General features: G+C 40.3%; 1 protein-coding gene across 2 annotated transcripts in view; it reads right to left on the bottom strand.

Moving 5' to 3' along the window:
• MAK (male germ cell associated kinase) overlaps nt 1-26,247 on the bottom strand; it is a 1,846,682-nt gene that overhangs the window by 1,148,636 nt on the left and 671,799 nt on the right. The gene's annotated exons all lie outside the window — the stretch shown is intronic.

Here is a 26,247-nt window from a genome sequence, read left to right as displayed (position 1 = left end):
GTGATGCTATCCATGCAGCCCACTGGGCCAGTGGAAGCCACAACACACACCGCCAGCACCTTTGCATATGCGTACCACAGACATCCCACATACTGCATGTACTGTGCACACAGTTATCTAACCCAGAACAACTGCACACCACTTATTAATCCTGTCCAGTGGACTACAGATACAGGCATATTGTATAACAATAGTAGGAGGCTACTGCAGCACAGGGCAGATTCACATGACGGAAGGCATCTGTTGTCTGCAGTGTTAAGATGCTTCACATTCACCAAATGCACAGATATTGCCAACATTGTTGCAGACAGTTTAGGTGCAGGTACCCCCATTGTCCTACACACGTGTTATTAGTTATCCCAGATGACTGTAACCTCCCTATCCTCTCACATGTCCAGGTGAGAGCCACCCTCATCATTGCAGAACACATATCATCACTGTTACGAAATGGTATCCCTGGATGTGTGCTACATTCACCCCTGGAGGACATAGCACCACATGACAGACTGATATTAATCCCTGGCCATACTACAGGATATGTACCTGAACAGTGCCATACATACACAGTGGTCCCACACCAATGAGGAGGAACCTCTACTGACCCTGGGAACTACTGCATCATATGCACAACTGGCCTTGTGTTCTAAGCTATGGAAGTGTTAGTTATGGCCCACATGTACAACAATATTACATATGTTTATATTTCATGACTATGTACACACAACCTATCTCATGGACATACCTATAGATAGTGAACTATGATACATTTGGAGGTGTCACAGTATACACAGGATTAACCTGCTACTTTGCATTACCTGTGTTTGTGGCAGCTGTTGGTGTGTCACTGGTGCTGCTTGAAGTTTGCTGCTGCTGCTGCTGCTGGTTTTGCTGCTGGCTGTCTTTATTTCTGTTTTGTTCTGTTTTGTTCTCTCTGTCTCTCTCTCTCTTTCTCTATCGGTTTTGTGCAATGAATGTATTGCATGAGTGTAGTGTGGGTACTCATTGCTTTTGTAGGTATCTGCATAGGTCCATGTGATGGCCTCTGCACCAATTGTAAGGCAGCATTTGCTAATTGCATGCAGCTGGGTGTGTACTGATTGCATGTCTCACTGTGATTTCAGGACACTGCTATAAAAGGGTATGTGAGATAGGCGTTGCCCTTTCAGATTGTAGGGCGTGGACCATGCTGGTATGCTGTTGACAGTGTTTTGTGAGTGTGAAGGTTAGTACATCTACCATGCTTCATGCTGTGTTGTAGATTCAGGTTGCTGCATTTATCTTGCCTGTTCCCTATAGTGAGTGTGTATGCATACTGACACCTACAACTATATGTCATATGTATTGCTATATAAATATATATATATATATATATCTGTGTACATATACATACTTTCATATATGTACATTAGTTGACATTATTGGGTACAAGCTAACAATTAGCAGGGCTGTTTCTGGTAACACTACACTAGTATGGGAACCCAGTAATTGGGACTATAAAAGTCTGCATGACATGCTTTGGGTAGTAGACATACTATATTGCCTTTATCTTCATTCATACTATTACGTGTTCCACTTATTTAGCACTATATTCCTGTATGAGAGTCATGGCTTAGTGGTAGGTCATACAGACTAGTGTTACAATGGTCTTGTGGTAGGGCCTACTAGTATGCTCATATTCTGCTTTTGAGTTGAGTATAGGGCCTATCAATCAAAGTGCTGGAGGCACCTTTAAGCAGTTAAAGGGCTTAGTAGGTCTCACAGGAGCCAGGCTGTGTTGCAGATTCTGGTTGCTGCATATATCTTCACTATTTCCTGTAGTGAGTGTGTATGGCTACTGAGACCTACAACTATATTTCATATGTATTAATATATATTTATATATATGTATGTGTAGATATACATACCTTCACATATGTACATTACCTTACATTATTATGTACAAGCTAACAGGTAGCAGGGCTGTTTCTGTTCACACTGAACTAGTATGGGAATCCAGTAATTTGGCCATTAAAACTCTACCTGACATGCTTTGGATAGTACATCTCCTATATTGCCTTTATACTGATTCCTACTATTACATGTTATATTTATTTTAGCACTGTGTTCTTGCAAAGCAGGCATGGCTTAGTCGTAGGTCATACAGACTACTGTTACCAAGGTCCTGGGTTTGAGACTGACAGTGGGAATTGTTGTTACTTTGCAAACTTTCAAACTGAGTACAGGACTTGTCAATCAAAGTGCTGAGGCCACCTTTAAGCAGTTAGAAGGGTAAGTAGGTCACACAGGGGTCAGGCTGTGTTGCAGATTCAGGTTGCTGCAATTATGTTCACTGTTTCCTGTAGTGAGTGTGTATGGCTACTGAGACCTACGACTATATTTCATATGTATTAATATATATTTATATATATGTATGTGTAGATATACATACCTTCACATATGTACATTACCTTACATTATTATGTACAAGCTAACAGGTAGCAGGGCTGTTTCTGTTCACACTGAACTAGTATGGGAATCCAGTAATTTGGCCATTAAAACCCTACCTGACATGCTTTAGATAGTACATCTCCTATATTGCCTTTATACTGATTCCTACTATTACATGTTATATTTATTTTAGCAGTGTGTTCTTGTAAAGCAGGCATGGCTTAGTGGTAGGTCATACAGACTAATGTTACCAAGGTCCTGGGTTCGAGACTGACAGTGGGAATTTATTTTTCTTAGCAAACTTTCAAACTGAGTATAGCATCTGTCAATCAAAGTGCCATAAAGGCACTTTTAAGCACTAAACCAGGTCTGCTCGTTTGCGTGGAGCTCACGCATGCACTGGCGGTGAGCTCCGCTAACACAAGCGCACACCAGCTAATTTCTTTGAAAGAAAAGAAAAAGGGGTGACAGGAAAGTGGTGAAAAAGGGGTCACAAAGAGGGTAAGACAGTAGGGAAACAAGCGTGGGATTTGCAGGAGGGATGTAGGTAAGGCCCATAGATGCCCATGTCTTTGGCAGCAACAGCTGTGCATTTCCATGTATTTTGGTGAGACATTAGAAACCTTTCACCCCTGAGAGAGGTGTCAGGACAACATTAATAGTTGTTGTAGAGCCAATTGTAATTAACTGTTTCAATGTCAAGCAGACATGTGTGCGACATGGACAGCTATGTATGGGGCGTAATTTTTTGTGGGTACAGAGTGCCCTTTTTTTTCAGGTGAGAGTGGTATGTCAGGTGAAGGAAGTCGGTATAGCTGGGGAGGTAGGTTGGGTAGGTTAACAGACAAGACAGACAAGACGCATACAGGGCGGTGTATGACACACGTGGGGGTTACACAATTGACGGGACGGAGGTTGGGATTTCCAAGATGCATGAGCCCACAGATGGCAACAGTGGAACTGATATCCCCACCCATAGGCAGTTGCCACTGTTCCTTCACAGCCCAGGACGGGCTGTGCTGGGGCTGTGTAGGGGGCAATGGCGGGGCCGTTAGCTGTGCCACACGAGCCTCGAGCTGGCGTGAGGGGCCCAAGAACAGTGTCTTGGATCTCCCTTCGCACCACAGACTGGACACCGCGGAGGGTGAGTGGGCCGAACCCCTCCGGCCACACTTGCAGAGGGGACGGGCCCCATCCCCTGCAGCGCTTCCACCGAAGGTGGCACAGGGCCACCGGAGGGGGTCCGCCTGGGCACTAGTGCCAGGTGCAGTCACCAGCTGAGGTGGGAGAGGTGGGTCCGCTGGGACCTGCCTTCCCAAGCGTTCTAGGTTTGTGAGTAGTTATGTTAGTTTGGGTTAGTGGCATTGTATTCCATTCAGATTAGTTGTAACAGCATGCATTGGTATTCCCATCAAACAAACACCCAGATATTAACACCATTGAACAAGGGGCATATCAATATCACATGCATTATTTGAACAGAAATACACAGTCAAACAACATGCAGGGTTGATTAATGGCAACAGGCCATCAGATTTGCAGGTATGAACAGGGCACATGCACGAACAGACATGCATATATTTTTGAAACGGACAAATGTCCATGATTAATGAAATGTTCACATACCATTATTTAGTGGGTGTTGTTATATGGAATTATAGGGTTGGCGGAGATAGAAAGTGATGACACATTCATATGTTACACATTGATTTACATTTGTATAAGGTACACAATTAAGTTGAGGCTGATGTTTCAAAATAAATTTTATTTGACTGTCAAGCTACACCTGTTACAAATACATCACTATCCTACTTATTTTGAATCTGATCAGATACATCATCCTGCTACACTTTGATGACAGGACAGGGGACAACTATGGCTGTTTAGTCTGTCAGATAATCATTCATTCTATCTGCAAATTGTTTACTGTGATCACCATATACAGCATTTGGCTAGACATTCCAGATTCTGACACACTGAAATCAGTTTGGTATATTAAGTTGTACTTCCCACATGCATTTAGTTCTGTAGAAACACACTGGGGCTAATATATTCGGGGTTATTACTACTTTATTTATTCATACATGACCCTTTCTGTCAGTCTCACACTTCCTGCAAATTCACAGTTCAGGTTGCTACTTCTAGGCTTTGTTCACATGTTAGACTAGTGGTGATTCAAACACTTTCCAACAGCCTCACTTCTGTCATGATTCAGCATTTCAACAGGGGATATATCTCACATGTGACTACCTCAGATTCTGAAGCTGTACTCTTGAGACTACTGCAGGTTACACTATATTTAATTAATGGTGGGACATCTGTATGACAGCACTGTTTAATTCTATCAATTATATTTCCAGTTACACTTGCATACTGATGAACTTGTTGCAGCCATACCTGCAGACTTTCAAATCTTGCTTGCACATTATATTACTTTTAATCAATACACTGCAGTGTTCTGATACATGCTACAGTATAATATTTATTTACAAGTACTGGGTGGGGTTACTAACCTGCACGGTGGCGCATCCGCACCAGCCTACGGGCATGCATCTCGCGATTCAAAGAGCGGACACCTGCAGCTGTAATACAAAAGAAGTAATATTGGACTACACATCTCCATGGTATCAGCTAGTTGAAATCCTTACATACATAAGTAAAATGTAACTTACTCAGTAGTGGGCGTTGGGCATATCCGGGCCTCCTGGATCCATTCGGACAACTGGTCTTGCTTGCGTCGTTTCAAGTCCGCATGGTGGTGACGGACCTGCTCACCAGTGCGTGGAATGCCAGTAGCACTGGTCAGATCATGAGCCAACTGGTCCCATGCCTCTGCCCTATATGCTCCCCATGAGACCTGGCCCTGCATGAGTTGGGCCTCGTGATGGTGGACAAGGAGCCAGACCATGTATCTGGACTCCTCAACGCCCCAACGCTGTGCTCGAAAGCAACGTCCCTCACCTACTCCACTCATTCTGACTGCAGCTCTGATCTACAATCGTTTCTGCTGTGTATTCCGCCTATGGGGCTTATATATGCCGATTTTCCGCACATTTCTCTGATTGGCCGTTTTGGAATTGTATCTACTTCACTGAAAATGCTTTATCATGCTCCATTCTGGATTTTATCCCATATATATGCTATTTCTGCATTTCTAGGTATTGCTGTCATGGCTTAGTGGTTTAGTACCTTGACTCTAGTGCATGGTATCCTGGGTTCGAATCTGGCAACTGATTTTTGATTTTCCTGACAGAAATGAGTTGAGACCTGTCAATCAAACATGCCAAAAGCACTTTTAAGCACTTAAAACCAGGTCTGCGCTCGTTTGCGGAGCTAACGCATGCGCACTGGCAGTTAGCTTGTGGGAGCGCGCAAGCGGTGCGCTGGGATAAACCTTAATTGGCTAGTGACACACATGTTCAGCTAAGCACAGCTAGTTGCAAACAATTTCACTCTGTTAAACCGATGCCTAGCAACAAGCACGCAGTTTGCAGCTTTTAAACACTACTCAGCTACGGGCACTCCGTCTCACAGCAGCTTACCTATCAGTACATTTCTGACTATTTTTGTTATTGTGTTACTTCAGAATATATGCTCCGTTTCATTCCATTTTACAAAAGGGAATACATTTACATGTGTACAATACTGTCAGGGGCTTTTAGTGCTTATTTACAAAAAAAAAGGTTGTTGTGGGGGCTCGAACCCTGCCTGCCTACTCTTAGGCCGGCAACTCTACCGCTAAGCTATTACTTCTTGGTTTACTTTGCATATTTAGTTCTTATATCCTTTTCCACTGATTGCTAACTGTGATTGCGCTAGTAGCACACCAGCACGCGCACACAGTAGCAAACATTTACGGGGTTTTAAAAAAAAAAAAGGTTTTAATTTAATTTTATTACATCTCTTCACTTTATACAGTGATGGTCTATCGGGGCATGTGTTGTGTAGTGTGTTTATGCACATTTCCATGGCCTCTCTCGTGGCTGTTTACTTTCAGCCATTCTAGTCTTCCGGGGGCGTGTCCGCTTGCAGGGCTTAGCCTACAGACACGCCCCCTACTCTCTTACACGGACCGTGTAAGAGTTACTAGTGTGATTCAGCATGCCTTATGCACCTCATGCATATGCATGACATGCTGACATCACACAGTTTCACTGCAGCCTCCGTGTAAGAGTTATAACTCTTACACGGAGGCTTCCTGAATCTGGCCCATTGTCTCAATAAACATGTATAGTGAATTAACTCAGGGTAAAGCATTCTGATACAAACAAGTATTAATTCGGTAAAACAGTAACACTCCAGGGCTACTATTTCCAAGCTATACCCTAATATATCACGTTAAGAACATTCTTATATAAACAGATATTATCTCAATAAATGTGTATTGTACATGACTATAACACAGCAGAGTTAAATCCTATGCAGCACAAAATGTACAGCATTCTGAACCAAAAAAAAGGATTATATGGAAGCACTAATGTGTGCAGTAATTGACCCAGTTATAGAATTGAGCACACAGTGTCTTGTAACTGTGTGAAAGGTGCAAAGGGAGGAAGGAATACTGGACAGAGGAGCTACTATGATTTGTTTAACTATATACTAAATTGAAGGGTTAGCAGATCTATGTATGGGAGGAAGGGAAGTCACGTTATATCTAGCATAAGGGGAGTAATCTCACACTTAGTTTGTGAGACAGTATACATTTAAGAGTTAGAGTAGTACTGGATATGAGACATGTCACAAGGAGGGTTTAATTACTTGTGGGTAAAGGCTTAATGAAGATGCCGCTCCAATTTAATATCCTCTGTTTTCCCAAGGCCTTCTTGCCTAAGCTGGATATACTAACTAGCACAGTCTCTTCTGTTACTGATCCAGCAGACACTCAAGAGATGTGCACCCTTTGGTATCAATGAATTTGAGGGATTTACATGGAAGCAAAAAACAAAAATAATTTCCTTTATTTCAGTAACCAAGCAAGCATTTCAAAAGATGGGGAGTTGACATTGTGAGGTTGGACCTTCCTCAGTTTAAGCTCACCAAGCACTATCATCTCATTATTGGACAACCCAGGGGCACTGTGGTTAAGCTGACTTATTTAGTGTTGCAGAGTATGCAAGCAGAGACTGAGGGAACCAACCCAGAATTACACAATTAAGTTAGTTACCTGCTTGTAGCCTTAACCCTATATGCTACCTTGCCAATGCTATTTATTTAGACTCAAAAACACTTATGGCTTAATGGACATATATATTTTATTTCATGGTCTTGCATTTGCAGAAAAGGTATCTGGGTACACTCCAGAGCCCCTGCTGGGGTCAAATAATAAAGGATTGCTTTCTTTACACCTGGGCTTAATACAGGCAGAAGTAAGATACTGTTAGCAGGGACAAGGCAAAAAGATGGTTAATGAAGGCTCATGTGATATTAATTTTGACAGATGAAACCATTATTATAGCTTAAATTACTCAGTCAACAAGACTCTCCCCCCCCACCTTACTTAGGAAGACCACAGCTAATCTGCCTGGATGTATGCTATCACAGAGAAAATTTCTTAAGTGCCTGATCCAGTCTTCCTTTACTTGTCAGCTGCTCAGCGCAGTAAGTTTACATCTCAGCTGCCCTTCATGAATCAAAATATATACTGCTTATAAACAGCAGTAGGGTGGCAAACAATCTTTAGAAAAAGCTATAACTTTCTCATTTGTTCTTGAACTACTGAAAAAAAAACGTCACTCAACCCTATTAAAAAAAAACGTTATGTACTCACCATAACATTTCATGTGTGCTGTCCATCTTCACCTTCATTCTTACTAGGTTGGGTTCGGATCTGATCCTCAGATCCATCTAGGCCTTTATTTTCAATCTCAAGGTCCTCTGCCAGCTCATGGCTAATTCCCTATAACAACAAGCACTGGAACCATCCCCAGATCTTGTTTGCCCTAAATTTATAACGGCATTGCCTAACTCCAAGAAAGGACTCAGAGGCTGACGAAGAAGGGCAGAGGTCAAGGGGATCCAATTTGACTAGACCTGGTCTTCTAGGAGTAAAGGAAAAGGGAGGGTGAAAGAGGGTGGGATGTTAGAATGAAGGCAAAGATGGACAGCACACATGGAATGTTGTGGTGAGTACATAACGTCTTTATGTGATGTTGTCCTATCTCTCCTTCATTCTTACTAGATTGGGACAGCGTCCCTAGCAACCTGATTCTTGGGTGGCTCACGGGAGAATATTCCTCAGAACCATGGATCCAAAGGAGGCTCTACTCTTGGAGGCCAAATCGACTTTGTAATAAGTGATAAAGGTATGGAGGTTGGCCCATGTTGTTGCAGGGAAAATAGTATAAAATAAAAACGGCAGTTCACAGACTCTCCTGGCAGCAAATCTGGATGAAAGAGAAGCCCACAATGCTGGAAAATCACACAAATCCTTTATTCTTTAAAATGAGATATCCTGTTAGCGCTTTTGTTTAAACAAAGTGTTAAACATCATCAGACAATTGCTAGTTTCACATTCACTTCCTTTATAAACTTCCTTTAGCGTTGATTGGTTAAACAACTCATTAATATTAATAGAACTTAAAAATCCATCACATTTACATAAAAACACAAGCATCTATTCATTCTACTACATCTGCCTACTACTACTTATAATTACTGAATTTATAAATAAACTATGAGTAACTATAAAGTAAAATTAATTTAACATCTTATATAAACAGTCTAAAACCAATGCTAAAAACTTTTTTCTAATAAGCATTTTTATAAACCGAGTTTTGGTGTTAAAACACTGCATGTAATTCCAATAGCTTAACATCTCATGAGAACATAGCTTAAAAATGACTAACTACACCTATCTTGCAAGTCTCAAACCCAGGGCCCTGCACATCACTGCCACATCAAGTTACCACTAAGCTATTTGAGCTTTTATAAATATATGCAAATACAATGGGTTAAATATAATAAATATTTGAAAATATGTAAAATATACTTGCATCAAATAAAAACTTTGTATAAAATAAAATGTATATATTTAAATAAGTTTTAAATAGCTGATACTACCCTTCACTTTTTTTCCTCTCAAGAGCTTTTAACTTCAACACAGGGGCTATTGAGCTACGCTCATTCAGACCAGGCCAATATGTGCCTGTAAGCAGATTTGCCACCTGAGCTCTTTTATCACTAAAAGTAGCCCCCATGGCTTGTTATCCTGTATAAGTACTGAGTTTATAGCCATGAAGCTAAACTTGTGTTCACTATTACAATTAATGTGTTTAGCCAAAGCATTGTTCTGATTTTTTCTCTTTACAGCATATTCATGCTCATACATTCTCTGCCAGTGTTTCCTTTCCTTTTTCCTAATGTAGAAACACTGGCAGGAAGAGCAGGATGCCAAATAAACTACTGCTTTGGAACAACAATTGTATTTACTGTTCACTTAATATATTGTCTCTCTCATTATGGAACTGTTAGCCACTTGAACCTTGTGGCACCAGGAACATGCTCCATATTTGGTTATTCCCTGTCCCCCCTCGTAACTCAATGCCCTGCTTTATTTTAAAGTAGGTCTTTAAAATTAGGCCCCATCCTATATATGATCGAGGGTTTATGCCCCACATATTGCCTCATGTAGGAATCTTCCAGTAATATGGGTCAGTTTTTTCAAAGATTAATCTTAAGGCTTGGGCCTCCTTACTATAAGTAATGACAAGTGCTTTAGTAAAATCTGATGAAACTTTTTTTGTTTTATTAGGGCTAAAGTTCTGAGAACTAGACTCATTGAGAACTACTTCTGTATGAGAGTATATCAAATCTACAGGTGTATGTTGCTTGTCTAGTATTGGTTTAAAATGACCATTCAGTCTTTTGGTTTTAACTTCTTCCACTAATTCCACAAATAATTTCACTGAACAGGCCCTTCTGAGGAACATGGAATGTAGAAAATCACACTTGTCAAGAAAGTCTTCAAAAGAGGTGGTCATCCAGGCAGCTCAAACTAGTTGCCCCTTGACGACAGACCTCTTTTGATGAAACGGGTGTGAGCTACTGAAGTGAAGGAAGGAATTGGAGTAAGTTTCCTTCCTAAAGATTCTGGCCACATATCTATTAAAGTCTTTACTTAATGAAATATCCAAGTAGTCAATGGATTGAGTGCTGTACTTCCATGTGAATTGAAGGAACGTGGTAGTTTCATTTATGTAAGTCAAAAAATTCTCCAATTCCCTACTAGAACCCTTCCAAATTAGGCATGTATCGTCCTGGAATTGGAGAAATAACCTAATTTTTGGGAAATTACCTGACTGGAACACGTACTTCTCCCAGTATGCCATTACAACATTGGCAAAAGCCCCACTACATGGTGAGCCCATGGCCACCCCTCTGCTCTGTAAGCAATAATTGTTGTCAAAAGTAATAAAATTATTACTGAGGACCAGTTCTGAAAGTTCAGAGATTAAAGTAGTAGTGCCATGGGTTACTACCTTGTGTTCTAAGAGGATCTCGTTCACCCATTCCAAGCCAATGTCTTGGGGAATGATGGTATAAATGTCTTTGATGTCAATGGTCACCAAAATGTCATTGACGTCATAGACAATTTCATTCAACTGTGCTAGGAAACTGTACGAATCCTTACAAATCTGTGGTTCCTTCTCTATAATTTTCTTAAGTTCATAGTCCAGATATTGGGCACAGGATGAAGTGATGGAATCCCTACCGTCCACTTGTGGATGGTAGTGATGGAATCCCTACCGTCCACAAGTGATCTCATGGGAGGATTAGACAGACCCTTGTGAATTTTAGGGATGCCGAAGAACACAGGTACTCTAGGTGTAATAATGTTCAAATAGTTGTAAAGGTGAATGTCTATTTTCCTTTCCATGAAAATGTCACTTAACTGTGAATGAATCCTTCTGTATGCTTCGTTCAGTGAGGCTTTTTTATATGTATCAGTGTTCAAAACCTCCTGCATTTTTCTTTGATACATCTCCACTCCCATGATAATCACCCCTCCCCCCTTATTAGGTTTCATAACCCTTATTTTTTCTCTTTGCAGGAACTCTAAAACAGTTAACTCACTTTCATCTAAATTATTGACATGATGTGTATTCTTGTGTTTCTGCAAACTTTTAAGATCTAGTTCACATAATTTCTCATACAAGGCAGGTTTTGGGGGGTCGTGAATTGAACTAATATTCCATATGTTGTCACTAGTTCTGTGCAAATTGTCATGACACAAGGAAAAATTCACCTTTCTCAAAAACACTTTGATGTCTATAACAGTTGTAGTGAAATAAAAAGATCTTGTTGGCATGAACGTCATGCCTCTAGCTAATAAATTTGCTACATCTGTGTCAATGCTCACATCAGTTACTGTAAACTTTAAGGTCTTTCTGATTATTAAAAACAATGGTTTAGTCATCATTTACTAATTCTTGAAAATCATCTTCTCCCCCTTGAAGCAAACAAGTGGGACCAAAGTCGGTGGGGGGTAAATCCACTGCTACATTTATGTCCTCCATTTCCTCCTCTTGGGCCTTGCCCCTTGAAAACCCATCTCTTGGTAACCACCTTGTGCACCTTGCCTCAATTGGGGGTCATTTTTGTTCCCAAGTCTTTCTGACCTTCTTGGACCAACGGATTCTAGGTCAGAGTTTAGGGACTCATCACCACCTTCTACATCAATTTCCAGTGCACACTCAGTGTTTTGCCTTAAGTTATCAGAAGGATGGTTTCTTTGAACAAACTTATAATTTTTGCATTTAAACTGGGAAGCTGGCAGTTTTGGGTATGCCAACCCGTTAGCATAGTCATTCAGGTCCCTGTTTAGTTTATTAGTTTTTCCCTTTTTCAGGTTGTCTATGTAGTGATCAATGCTGTTAAAAATACATGAATATTCATATTTAAAAGTATCAAAAGAAATGTGATTACGTATACTTTTATTTAACAAAGCCAATGCATTGCGTAGAGTGTTGATTTCTTTATCATTATATTTTATCAACAACTCTAGCAGTTCAAATCCAAACCTGTCAAATAATTTAAGCAAGTCTATATCCACAGGTGAATCAGAGACTAGCCCTGTAGGATACTTCCATAGTTGTAAACCTTTGGGAATGATTTTCTGTCTAAGAAATTCCCTCAAGTAAGCATTTTCTAATTGAAGTTTTTTACACTTCAGTAGTTTTTGATCATATTCATTCAGCTTACCGTCAGTTGTAGCTTCAGCTTGCCTCTGGTTCGACGAAAAGGAAATGGAAGCATCAAGCCAGTCATTAAGTTGGGGAATTTCGTTTCTAGAGGTCAAACAAACTCCTCCGGCATTGTTATTAATGGCTGGTCTCATTGCTAAGTCATTTTTATTAAGAGAAATTGTTTGTTCTCTTAAATTGTGCATTTCTGTTGTAGCTAGGCAGAGCAGAGTATTCAAAAAATCCATACCTGGAGAAACAGCTCTTCCAGTGGTCGAATAGGTGCAGGAGCTCCTGAAGCACTCTGTTCCCTAAAACGTTCATAAAGCACAACGCCAGAGGAGTTGGTCTGGCATCTAATGACTGACTTGATGCATTCATTTCCTTTTTGTCGAACCAGAGGCAAGCTGAAGCTACAACTGATGGTAAGCTGAATGAATATGATTAAAAACTACTGAAATGTAAAAAACTTCAATTAGAAAATGCTTACTTGAGGGAACGTCTTACACAGAAAATCATTACCAAAGGTTTACGACTATGGAAGTATCCTACAGGGCTAGTCTCTAATTCACCTTTGCATATAGACTTGCTTAAATTATTTGACAGGTTTGGATTTGAACTGCTAGAGTTGTTGATAAAATATAATGATAAAGAAATCAACACTCTAAGCATTGCATTGGCTTTGTTAGATAAAAGTATACATGATGACATTTCTTCTGATACTTTTAAATATGAATATTCATGTATTTTTAACAGCATTGATCACTACATAGACAACCTGAAAAAGGGAAAGACTAATAAACCAAACAGGGACCTGAATGACTATGCTAATGGGTTGGCATACCCAAAACCGCCAGCTTCCCAGTTTAAATGCAAAAATTATAAGTTTGTTCAAAGAAACTATCCTTCTGATAACTTAAGGCAAAACACTGAGTGTGCACCGGAAATTGATGTAGAAGGTGGTGATGAGTCCCTAAACTCTGACCTAGAATACCTTGGTCCAAGAAGGTCAGAAAGACTTAGGAACAAAAATGACCCCCAATTGAGGCAAGGTGCACAAGGTGGTTACCAAGAGATGGGTTTTCAAGGGGCCAGGCCCAAGAGGAGGAACTGGAGGATGTAAATGTAGCAGTGGATTTACCCCCCACGACTTTGGTCCTGCTTGTTTGCTTCAAGTGGGAGAAGATAATTTTCAAGAATTCGTAAATGATGACTACACCATTGTTTTTAATAATCAGAAAGACTAAAGTTTACAATTACTCTGATGTGAGCATTGACACAAATGTAGCAAATTTATTAGCTAGAGGCATGACATTCGTGCCAACAAGATCTTTTGATTTCACTACAACTGTTAGACATGAAACTGTTTTTGAGAAAGGTGAATTTTTCCTTGTTGTATCATGACAACTTGCACAGAACTAGTGACAACATATAAAATATTAGTTTGATTCACAACCCCCTCCATCCACCCCAAACTCACCTTGTATGAGAAATTATGTGAACTAGATCTTAAAAGTTTGCAGAAACACAAGAATACACATCATGCGACTAATTTAGATGAAAGTGAGTTAACTGTTTTAGAGTTCCTGCAAAAAGAAAAAAAATAAGGGTTATGAAACCTGACAAGGGGGGAGGAGTGGTTATCATGGGAGTGGAGATGTATCCAAGAAAAATGCAAGAGGTTTTGAACACTGATACATATAAAAAAGCCACACTGAATGAGTTGAATGGCGCATACAGAAGGATTAATTCACAGTTAAGTGACATTTTCATGGAAAGGAGACTAGACATTCAACTTTACAACTACTTGAACATTATTACACCTAGAGTACCTGTGTGTTCTTCGGCATCCCTACAATTTACAAGGGTCTGTCTAACCCTCCCATTACACCACTTGTGGATTGTAGGGATTCCATCACTTCATCCTGTACCCAATATCTGGACTGTGAACTTAAGAAAATTATAGAGAAGGAACTACAGATTTGTAAGGATTCGTGGAGTTTCCTAGCACATGTGAATGAAATTGTCTATGACATCAATGACACTTTGGTGACCACTGACATCAAAGACCTTTATACCGTCATTCGCCAAGACACTGGCTTGGAATGGGTGAATGAAATGCTCTTAGAACACAAGGTAACCCATGACACTACTACTTTAATCTCTGAACTTTCAGAACTGGTCCTCAGTAATAACTTTATTACTTTTGACAACAATTATTACTAACAGAGCAGAGGGGTGGCCATGGGCTCACCATGTGGTGGGGCTTTCACCAATGTTGTAATGGCATACTAGGAGAAGAAGTACGTGTTCCAGTCAGGTCATTTTCCAAAAATTAGGTTATATCTCCGATTCCAGGACGATATATGCCTAATTTGGAAGGGCTCTAGTAGGGAATTGGAGAATTTTTTGACTTACATAAATGAAACTACCACGTTCCTTCAATTCACATGGAAGTACAGCACTCAGTCCATTGACTACTTGGATATTTCATTAAGTAAAGACTTTTCCAACAATAGATATGTGGCCAGAATCTTTAGGAAGGAAACACTCCAGTTCCTTCCTTCACTTTAGTAGCTCACACCCATTTCATCAAAAGAGGTTGGTCGTCAAGGGACAACTAGTTTGAGCTGCCCAGATGACCACCTCTTTTGAAGACTTTCTTGATGAGTGTGATTTTCTATGTTTCATGTTCCCCAGAAGGGCCTATCCAATGAAATTAATCGAAGAATTAGTGGAAGAAGTTAAAACCAAAAGACTGAATGGTCATTTTAAACCAATACTAGACAAGTAACATACACCTGTAGATCTGATAGACTCTCATACATAACTAGTTCTCAATGAGTCTAGTTCTCAGAACTTTATCCCTAATGAAACAAAAGAAGTTTAGTAAAGCACTTGTCATTACGTATAGTAAGGAGGCGCAAGCTTTAAAATTAATCTTTGGAAAAAAAAAACTGGCCCATATTACTGGAAGATTCCTACATGGGTCATTATGTGGGGCATAAATCCTTGATCATATATAGGAAGGGGCCTAATTTTAAAGACCTACTTAAAATGTGAGCTGAGTTATGAGGGGGACAAGGAATGACCAAATGTGGAGCATGTTCCTGGTGTCACAAGGTTCAAGGGGCTAACAGTTTCATAGTGAAAGACACAATATATAATAATTGAACAGTAAATACAATTGTTCCAAAGCAGTAGTTTATTTGGCATCCTGCTCTTCCTGCCAGTGTTTCTACGTTGGGAAAATGGAAGGGAAACTCTGGCAGAGAATTTATGAGCACGAATATGCTGTAAAGGAGACAAAATCAGAACAATGCCTTGGCTAAACACATTAATTACAATAGTGAACACAAGTTTAGCTTCATGGCTATAGATTCAGTACTTACACAGGATAACACGCTATGGGGGCTACTTTTAGAGATAAAAGCGCTCAGGTGGCAAATCTGCTTACAGGCGCACAGTTGGCCCGGTCTGAATGAGTGTAGCTCAATAGCCCTTGTGTTGAAGTTAAAAATTCTTGAAAAGAAAAAAGTGAAGGAAGTATCAGCTAATTAAAACTTATTTAAATATATACATTTTATTTTTTACAAAATCTTTTATTTGATGCAAGTATATTTTACATATTTTCAAATATTTATTATATTTAACCCATTGTATTTGCATATATTTATAAAAGCTCAAATGGCTTAGTGCTAACTTGCTGTGGCAGTGGTGTGCAGGGCCCTGGGTTTGAGACTTGCAAGATAGGTGTAGTTAGTCATTTTTAATCTATGTTCTCATGACATATTAAGCTATTGGAATTGCATGCAGTTTTATTAACACCAAAACTCAGTTTATAAAAATGCGTATTAGAAAAAAGTTTTTAGCATTGGTTTTAGACTGTTTATATATGATGCTAAATGAATTTTACTTTATAGTTACTCATAGTTTATAAATTCAATAATTATAAGTAGTAGTAGGCAGATGCAGTAGACTGAATAGGTGCTTGTGTTTTTATGTATATGTGATGGATTTTTAAGTTCTATTAATATTAATGAGTTGTTTAACCAATTAATGCTAAAGGAAGTGAATGTGAAACTAACAGATTTTTTTTTTCAAATAACTTTTTATTTATTTCATAAGAATAACAAGAAAGAAAATAGAAAACCAATATTATAACATGGATACATGAATGAGCAAATAAACTGAACTCATATTAAACATGTAAAACAAACAAAACCTGAAAAACATACTAAAGTATATACAGTATGTACAAATTAACTAGCAAGTGTGCTACCATAAAGAGAGATAAATTAGGATGAGAGAGACATGGTTCTCAGAGATAACAGTATAAATAAAGGTTCATCATGAAGTGTAAGATAAATCTCAGTTCTAAATAATGGTGTTAGGGTTGTTATTCACTAAGGATAAGGTCAGGAACCCTTTTCCAAACTTTTCTTAAGAGGGCAACCTTCCTAATAAATTTCTGTGCTGAGATGTATGTAAGAGCCATTTCCTTAAAGTTATTCCAACAGAGTTTGGTACGATCTATCCAGTTTTTGGTGATATATAATTTCATAAGAGAGCACAGAATAACAAGTACATGCATATCACGTTTAGAAAGATTTACAGTAGGTATATGAAGAATCGCTATTTCCCAGGAGAGGGTCGATTTATGATATCCCATTTTCTCGAGACAGACTTTCAGTGAGGACCAAAGCTTATGTGAGTAATTGCAGAACCATAGAATGTGTGGAAGATCGGCACTTGGGAAGGAACAACAAGGACAAGAGGGAGAGTTCTTAGAGTCAAACTTGTTTAAGACAGAGGGAGTACAGTATGAGTTGTTGTTGATCATTAAGTGTGTGTAAATAAGTTTTTTAAATGGGGATATATCTAAGGTATTTTTTATGGCAAAAAGCTTTTGTTTCTCTGAAAGATGTGAATTATTGGTTGTCCCAATAACCAGAGAAAAGGCAGTCTGAATCGTGTATTATGGAGATCAGCAGATTGTACGATTTAGAGAGCATTTTCTCTGAATTCGAAAGAGTTTGGCTGACTACCTCCAGCTTGGTGATATCTTGACTATTGACTATGAGGTGGGCGAATTTTGATGCGACTAGTTCTCGTAATTGACGGAGAATAGTTGTGTACTTATTATTAACCTTAAGGATTATGCGAAGATTGGTAAGTGATTCATTTCTGTGTTTAAGAATATCCCAAACCACAATATTTTTAATGAGAGGAAAGTTAAAAAGATTAATTAACAGATTATTCAATTTAATATTGGGATTTAAGTGGAGAGGTTGGAGTGGAGGAAGAACACTATCAAGTTTAATATGTTTTAATAGAATTTGAAAAGTTCTGATTTTATGTTTTAGATTGGTGGATAACTTAGAATGGTTGATAGCATCCAGGGAAAGAAAAGGGAGAGCGACAGGGTTAATTTTGTTGGCTTGAACATGTTGATACCATAAGCTTGATCCAGGTAGGGTAAGAGTTATACTCTCCATGATTGAGTTTTGAGATAGACAGAATTCTATTAGCACAAATAATTGTATAGTACAATTGAAAGTTCAGTAGACCGAGGCCGCCCTTACTCTTAGGGAAAATTAATTTAGAGTATGAAATTCTGACTGATTTAGGAAACCAGATAAATTTGGCTAATTCTTTATTAATCTTTGATAAGAAAGACTTAGATATTATCTGATCTGAGGCATTAAATTGATAAAGGAGTCTGGGAAGTATTTTCATCTTAACTATCGCAGATTTGGATAAGAGAGATAAGTTCATTAGTTCCCACCTAAGAAGGTCCTGTAATATTTTCGACCAGGTTCTGAGCAAATTATTTTGGAGCATAGACAATTGGCTATGTTCAAAGTGAATGCCAAGATATTTAATGTCAAAGATTGTCTGAAAGGGAGAATCAGGAAAATAATTAGATTTGTGACCCACAGGGTTGATGGGAAAGATGTGCGATTTCTTATGGTTAATCTGATAATCTGAGGCCCTTGAAAACTTGTTAATAGAATTGATTATTTTACTAAGGTCAGTGTTAGGAAGTTGGAAATATAGGTTAAGGTCATCTGCAAAGGCAGAAAATAATATTCTTGTGTTTAGGACTTTGGGAATCAAATGAAAGGTATTCTGGGCAATATATAGAAAAAAGGGTTCCATAAATATGTTGAAAAGAAAAGGGAATAAAGGACAGCCTTGTCTTGTACCATTTGTAATCTTTATTGATTTGGATAGGTTTTTGTTGATACATAGATATGTGTATGTAATTTTACTCAAAGATTTAATCATATCAGAAAAGGCGATAGGTATACTAAAATGAGCCATGGTTTGGAATTGAAAATCCCAGTTTACCCTGTCAAAGGCTTTTGAAGCATCTAAAGTTAGTGCATAGATCGGATTTTCTCTTTTTTGGTGAAGTGGATTAGGGAGTCCATTGTTAAAGTATTGTCCCATGTGCGTCTATGGGTCATAAAGCCGGCCTGTTCCAAAGAGATTAAAGCGGGCATAACTCTTTTCAATCTGTTCACCAGGAGAGACGCTAGGATCTTAATATCAATGTTTATTAGTGAAATAGGCCGATAGTTATGGGGGTCAGCTTTATCTTTCTTATTTTTCAAAATTAGAATAGTTTTCGAGGTGTTCCAGTGTAAATCAGATATCCCATTTTTATTATATAGTTAAATACCTTCAAAAGGATGGGGGAGGTTATCAGATTAAAGGTTTGAAAAAATTTAGTTGTAAAACCGTCCGGGCCAGGGGATTTGCCTACCTTGAGACTGGCAGTAACATTTTGGATTTCCTGGAGACTGAATGTGAAACTAACAGATGTCTGATGAAGTTTAACAATTTGTTTAAACGAAAGTGCTAACAGGATATCTCATTTTATAAAATAAAGGATTTCTGTGATTTTCCAGCATTGTGGGCTTCTCTTTCATCTAAATTTGCTGCCAGTAGAGTCCGTGAACTGACGTTTTTATTTTATTCAGTTTTCAGTGTTTTTTCTGTTTCTTTTGCAGGGAAAACAGTGTCAATAGGCACCTTAGCCAAAAAAGCTGAAGAAGTAGCAATGACTCTTGTAGACTGAGCTTAACTTTTTTCGGAAGTTCTTTATTTTGAGACTTGTAAACACGGGTTATGCAATCTGACAGTCATTTAGAAATTGTAACTTTAGACACAGAGGATCCTTTCTTAGAATCTGAAAAGGAAACAAATGGTTGAGCAGATTTCTGGAATTCTTCAGTTCTATGTAGGTAAAAAGTAACTATGTACATCCAACTGATGTAATGTACTCTGCTTTGTTTTCATAATTTGGGAAGAAAACTGGTAATTCGATACAGTGGTTCAAATTTGTTTCTTAAACCACTTTAGGTAGAAAAGAGGGGTTTGTTCATAAATACACCCTGTCTCTATGGAAAAGCAAATATGGAGGCTTAATGGACAACGCCTGCAACTCTGACACACTTATAGCAGAGGGGATAGCCACCAGGAAAATGGTTTTCCAGGTTAAAAACTTTAATTCTCAAGATGATGCTGGTTCAAAGGGAGGAAAAACTATATGAGAGAAAACAAAATTTAGATCCCAAGGCGCTGGGGGGTCCCTGATAGGTGGTCTTAACAAAAGAGTACCTTCACAAAAGTTTTACATAGCTTATGAGACATTATATTAGTGCCATTGTCCTCCAAATAGAAGTTTGAGATCACTGCTAGCTGAACCTTAACAGTAGCTGCAGTTGCACCTTCACTGAAAAGTTTAGGTAGGAAGTCGAAGATAGAACTATTAGGACCATAGGAAGCCCATAAACAGAATCTTTTCCATTTATTTTTGTAAATCTTCCTCGATGAAGCCTTATGAGAAGAAATTAGAATGTGTTTAACCCAAAAAGAGAGAGTTGGAACCCTGGCTATTGTTGGAATTGGAGCAGCCACATTGTCAGTTTAAGGGTCTGAAGGGATGGGTGGAGCATTCCTGATGTATGAGTCAGAAGGTCTGGAATTGGGTCCAGAACCCATGGCTCCTCCCGAAGATGAGGCCACAGGAAGGGGAACTAGATTTGGTGAGGCCAGTATGGAGCAATGAGTATCAAGTTCCTTCCCAAACAACTGGCTTTCTGAAGTACTTTGGGAATTAGTGGAAAGGGGGGGAAGGAATAGAGGAGACCCAGGGGACAATCGTGTACAAGTGTATCGCTTGGTGACTCCCTCGGAGGGGGGATAAGGGCAAAGTACCTGCTGCACTTGGTATTTATGGATGTTACAAACAGCTCGTAGCACAGCTTGCCCCATTTTCGGAAAATTTTTTCCACTACTTCCTGATTCAGGGACCACTTGTGAGGCATCAGGATCACTCTGCTGAGTCGGTCTGCTATTATGTTGGATTTCCCCGGGATGTGCATTGCTATCAGAAAGCATTGGGAGGAGGTTGCCCAATGCCATACTCTCAGGGCCTCTCGACATAGGGGGAAAGTTCTGGTCCCTCCTTGTTTGTTTATATACCATACGACTGACATGTAGTCCATCTGGATTGCAATGGTTCCCAGCACGAGAGGGTCCTCGAATGCTTGCAATGCTAAAAGGACAGCTCGCATCTCTAGGACACTGATGTGCAAGTGGGCCTCGTGGGTCTGCCAGGTGCCCTGGACTGTCTTTCCCAGATAATGCCCCACCTCCAATCTGGGAAGCGTCCATTGTCACAGTGGCCACTGGTTGGGACTGAACAAATGGTCAGCCTAGAGTCACTTGAGGGGAGTGTAGCCACCATCGAAGATCCTTTTTCAAGTTTCTGTTATGATAATTTTGTGAGATATTGGTAATTCTTGCATCGTCCAATGAGTGGATAGCAACCACTGAAGAATCCTCATATGTAGACATGCTAGGGTGACTAAAACTATTGCTGCTGCCCTGATTCCTAGAGCTTTGAGAACTATCCTCGCTGGGGCTTTCTTTCTTCTCAAAAGATATCTCACCTGGTACCTTAGAGATTGGACCCTTTCTGGTGGGAGTCTCACCATCATTTGTGTTGAGTCTAATTCTGCCCTATGAATACCACATGCTGAGAAGGCACTAATGCAAATTTTTCATAGTTTATGGTAATCCCTAGGTGGGAGCAGAGCTGTAAGGTTGTATTTCTGGCTTTGATTAGCAAGATGCCTGGTTGTGGCTGTTAAGATCCAGTCATCTAAGTATGGAAACACCCGGAATCCTAGACCTCTCAAGTGAGCCGCTACTACTGCCATACATTTGGTGAACACTCTGGGTGCTGTAGTGAGGTCAATGGGCAAAGCTCGAAACTGGTAATGACTGGCTCCCAGTTGAAAGTGCAAGTGTCTCTTGGATCTCCTGTCCATTTTTATACAGTAGTACACATCCTGGAGATCTATACAGCAGATCCAATCATCTCTTCCCAGGAATGGGAGTATAGACTGCAGTGTCACCATCCGGAACATGCTCTTCTTTACTGATTTGCTTAGAATGCTGAGCTCTAGAATGGGTTTCCAGTCCTCTATTTTCTTTGGAACTAAAAAGCATCTTGAGTAAGTTCTGAACCCTATTTGGTCTGCGGGGATTTCTTGGATGACTCTTTTGTCTAACAACTTTTGAATTTCTGGAGTTGCCTGTTCCTTTTTACTGGGTGGAATGTTCAGAACTTTTTTCATCTTTGGAGTAGGAAGGGAAAATGGGATGATGTAACCTCTGGATATGATGCTTTGTACCTATCTGTCTTTTGTTAGTTGTTGCCAGGCTTCTGGGTACAAAGATAAGCGACCCCAACTGTCTCCAGAGCTACACAATAGGGCCTCCTTTCAGGAGCGAAGAAAGGTTTTACCAAAGAAGGATTCTCTGTCGCCCTGATTTTGCAGACTCCTTCTGCCACGAGGTCGGTGTCTTCCATTATTACTTCCCCTCTGCCCCTGGGGGAACTTTCACCATGTGTCCTGAAAAGATCTCTGTGATTTTCAGAATCACATCTTACCACTACCTCTCTGACCTTTGGGATAAGGTCTAGTAGGCATGGAAAAATGGACTCCTATGGCAGACAGAGTCTTTCCTTCCTGTTCACAGCTGGTCAGTGTGTCCTTTACCTTAAGCCTGAACAAAGATGAGTCATCAAATTGGGCATTTACAAAGGAAGACAAAGGGTTCTGTGAAGTCACATAAGCACATCCAAGAATGTCTCCTTAGGGGAATTCCAGAACCTGCTGCTCTACTTGCTCCATCAGCTGGGTAGGAGATGAGTCTCATGGACGCATTAACAACTGAGTTTAAGGCAGCGACCTGAGAAGCTACTATGTTGCAACCTCTTCAGCTACTGAACCTTGAGGGTATCTCTTAGCTGTTTCAGGAGATCTCACTGCAGTCTTGTAAAATGGGTGAGATAGTTCAGCGATCTGAGAGAAAAGACTGCTAAGAAAAAATGGGCTTTCCATACCTGTCCATAGTCCTGGATTCCTTGTTCAGGGGCTGGACAGAAGAAGATGGGTCTAAAAGTTCCTTCTTAGTGGCCGCCGCCACGACCATGGCATCGACTGGGACTACCTCTGCTAAAAAATGATTTTTTAGGGGGGGGATGTAATAAATTTATTTGGCCTCCTAGAAGTAGGTTCCACGGAATCTGGGGACTTCCATGCCTTTTGAGAAACTAGCTCAATGAGCTCATCGAATGGCAGAGTCACCCAAGAGGTGGAAGGCTGAGACTCAAAGGCCTTCAGGTATACAGACTCCTCCACCAAAGAGTTAGAGGAATTCCAGTCACCTCTCTGCTTTAACATGCCACCTCTCTGCTTTAACATTTCCAGAATGTCAAAGGAGACATCATCAGGAGGTGACCGTTGGGACCTTTCTGCCTTGAGGTCCATATCAGAAGTGTTGGACTCCTTCACAGAGTCCTAAGTGCTTCCTCTTGCACATTTTCTTGTGAGAGACCTCCTCAGAAGGGTATTCTGGGGAGGTTTCAGAAAGCGGGGGGTACCCTGTGGGGCATCCTGAGGCCTAAGGTCTCTGTGTCCCTGTGGGTGCAGGAGTAAAGAGGCAGGCACCAATGCTCTAGAGGGAGGAACATCCGAAGAGGACTGTGGACCTGTCTGTGGAGACAGCACCCTCCTCATGACCTCAAAGGACCCCCGTACCTCATCCTAGGATATCCCTGGATTCAAAGAAGCCGAAGGACCCCCTCGGAACCAAAGCTGATAGACCTGAGGCTGAGGTAGGAGTCAAACTCATCCAAGCCAAGGCCCTGAGAGGCGAAGTCGGATCCAACTCGCCTCCTCGGACCTGGTTAGAGAGTGTCGGCTTCTAGACCCCTCCAGCTCTGATGGAGCCAAGGACGAATCAGTGGAACCCATGGTGGGTCTTGGATCCAACACCTCCACTAGTACCAACTCCAGACCTTTTGACTCCAAAGCCAGTGGTTGGATCAGAAGAGGGCTTGGAGCAGAGGAAGTGGACATCGTCAGATCCGAAGCCCTGACGGTCAGATCCAGCAATAATCTGGCCATTGCCAGTGTGTGTAACAGCCTCTGTACGACCTAATCCACATCATCATCCGAAAGGCTCCTAGAAGATCTGGTCAAGGGAGTGGGAGACGTAGCCTTCTGTAATATAGGCAATCTCAAAATAGGGGAGACCGGCTCCTAAGCTCAAACTCCACTGGTACCAAACAAGAAGGTGTCGGAGCCAATGGAGCCCTGTCAGATCTAAAAGAATTCGGATCTGAGGAGGACAGACAAGGAATCTTGTATGCCAGATCCAAGGAAGAAGGTCTTTTTCCCAGATTTAGAAGATTTGTCTGACTTATCAGACTTTGCAGAAGGGGATTTATCTGACCTAGAAGAACCCGTGCCTTTTTCCAGTACCTCAAAGAAGGGGGTTTTAAGTAGGCCTTTTAAGATCAGTTTATTTTTCCTCTCCAGAAGGGCTCTATGACTAAAAGAGTGGCAAATAAAGCACAACTCCTGGAGATGTACCGTTCCAAGGCAATAAACACAAAGGGTGTGTTTATCGCTGAGGGGCATCTTTTTGCTGCATCTCTCACACTTCTTAAATCCCATTGGTTTGGAATCCTTACCAGACATCGTAAGGTAAAAAAAAAAAAAAAAACAGTAACAAGAAAAGGGAATATAGACTTTTTTTTTTTTGGTACACAACACAGAGAAAAGATGACAAGCTCTAGAAACTCTAAAAAATCCAACCAACCAAATGTTTTTTTTTTTTTGGGGGGAGGGGGGGTTGACCCTCTAACTTAAATGGGTCAAGCTATTAGGAGCACCACAACACACAGATAAAAACAATGACACTGTCCTCTAACTTAAACGGTCTCTGGTACAGTTCTCTAATTTAAACAAATCGTACCCTAACACAACAACTACACTTAAAAAACAAGTTGGAAAGGGAATAAACCAAACAACAAAAGGCCTAGCGAAAAAAAGATGGCCAAAATAGCTCAAGGATGAAAACTTGTATCACAAGTAGCAATACGAACCTACAAAACTAAAGTTATCTAAAGATTAGAGACTAAAAATTATGGAAAGAAGTTGTACTTAGCCAGAGCTAGCAGATGAACGTCTCAATCTGTTTAGCGTCAAACGAGATCCAAGGATGATTCCACTGCATGCTGGGAGAGGGAATTAGCCATGAGCTGGCAGAGGACCTCGAGCTTGAAAATAAAGGCAGGGATAGATCTGAGGATCGGATCCAAACCCGACCTAGTAAGAATGAAGGTGAGATAGGACAACATCACATCTAATTTTATGTTCTTCACCACTCTCTTCAAATTACCACTGTAACAATAACCCCATCCCCAATGTTATGAAGCAGAAATATCTAGGTGTAACTCTTGATCCAGTCCTAACTTTTAGACTATGTATGGACATAATCTCTAAGAAAGTACTAACTCAATTTAAACCTTTCTACAGGATCTCACAGCTTCTACGTCCATCATCAAGAACTGCTACTGCTAGGGATGTACTGATTCCAAAACTCGAACACGGCCTCCCAATCCTGTGCCTCCTTTCTGCATACAATACAAATAAAGTTCAGACTCTTGGAAAATAAAATGTTTAGGTTTGGATCCCCAGCTAATCAACAATCCCATCACTGTCATGTCTTACAAAAATGCAAGTGTCTCCCTATTCTCAGTCGGACCACTGTCTTTCTGGTCTCCCTCCTTTTCAAAATCCTACACTAAGACTACCACTCAATACTGAGACACAAGCATCCTAGAAGGGAATGAAACTATTCCCTCAGACATACCCAAGAGGATGACATCACCTGAATCAGACCTCCCTTCAGAACTGTAATAGGGAAAGACCTTTCTTAAGGATACTTCCTGCTGCCTGGAACCAACTGCCTGTTGAGGCAAAAAAAATCCTCAGACATTACTGGAATCCAAATAGGCCTTTAAGGACTACCAGCATAAGGAAGTTAAGTACACTTGCTTCAGGGACACTGTCTAAACAAGCTGTCATACAGGGATGACTTCTTCCTATAACTGTATAGCTATGGAAAATAAATTTTGATCCTTGTCATTGTAACTCGAACTGCCAACCCCCCCAGGTTTTCATCACACTGACCATTACTGCTGTAAATTGTAATACTAGCATATACACCTGTTTACATGTCAGTACATATAACTATGATTATG

The sequence above is a fragment of the Protopterus annectens genome, chromosome 3.part0 (assembly GCF_019279795.1).
Source record: "Protopterus annectens isolate FY-2018-M chromosome 3.part0, PAN1.0, whole genome shotgun sequence".
NCBI lineage: Eukaryota > Metazoa > Chordata > Ceratodontiformes > Protopteridae > Protopterus > Protopterus annectens.
The sequence above is the reverse complement of the archived record's forward strand: the minus strand, read 5'-3'. Positions and strand labels throughout refer to the sequence as shown.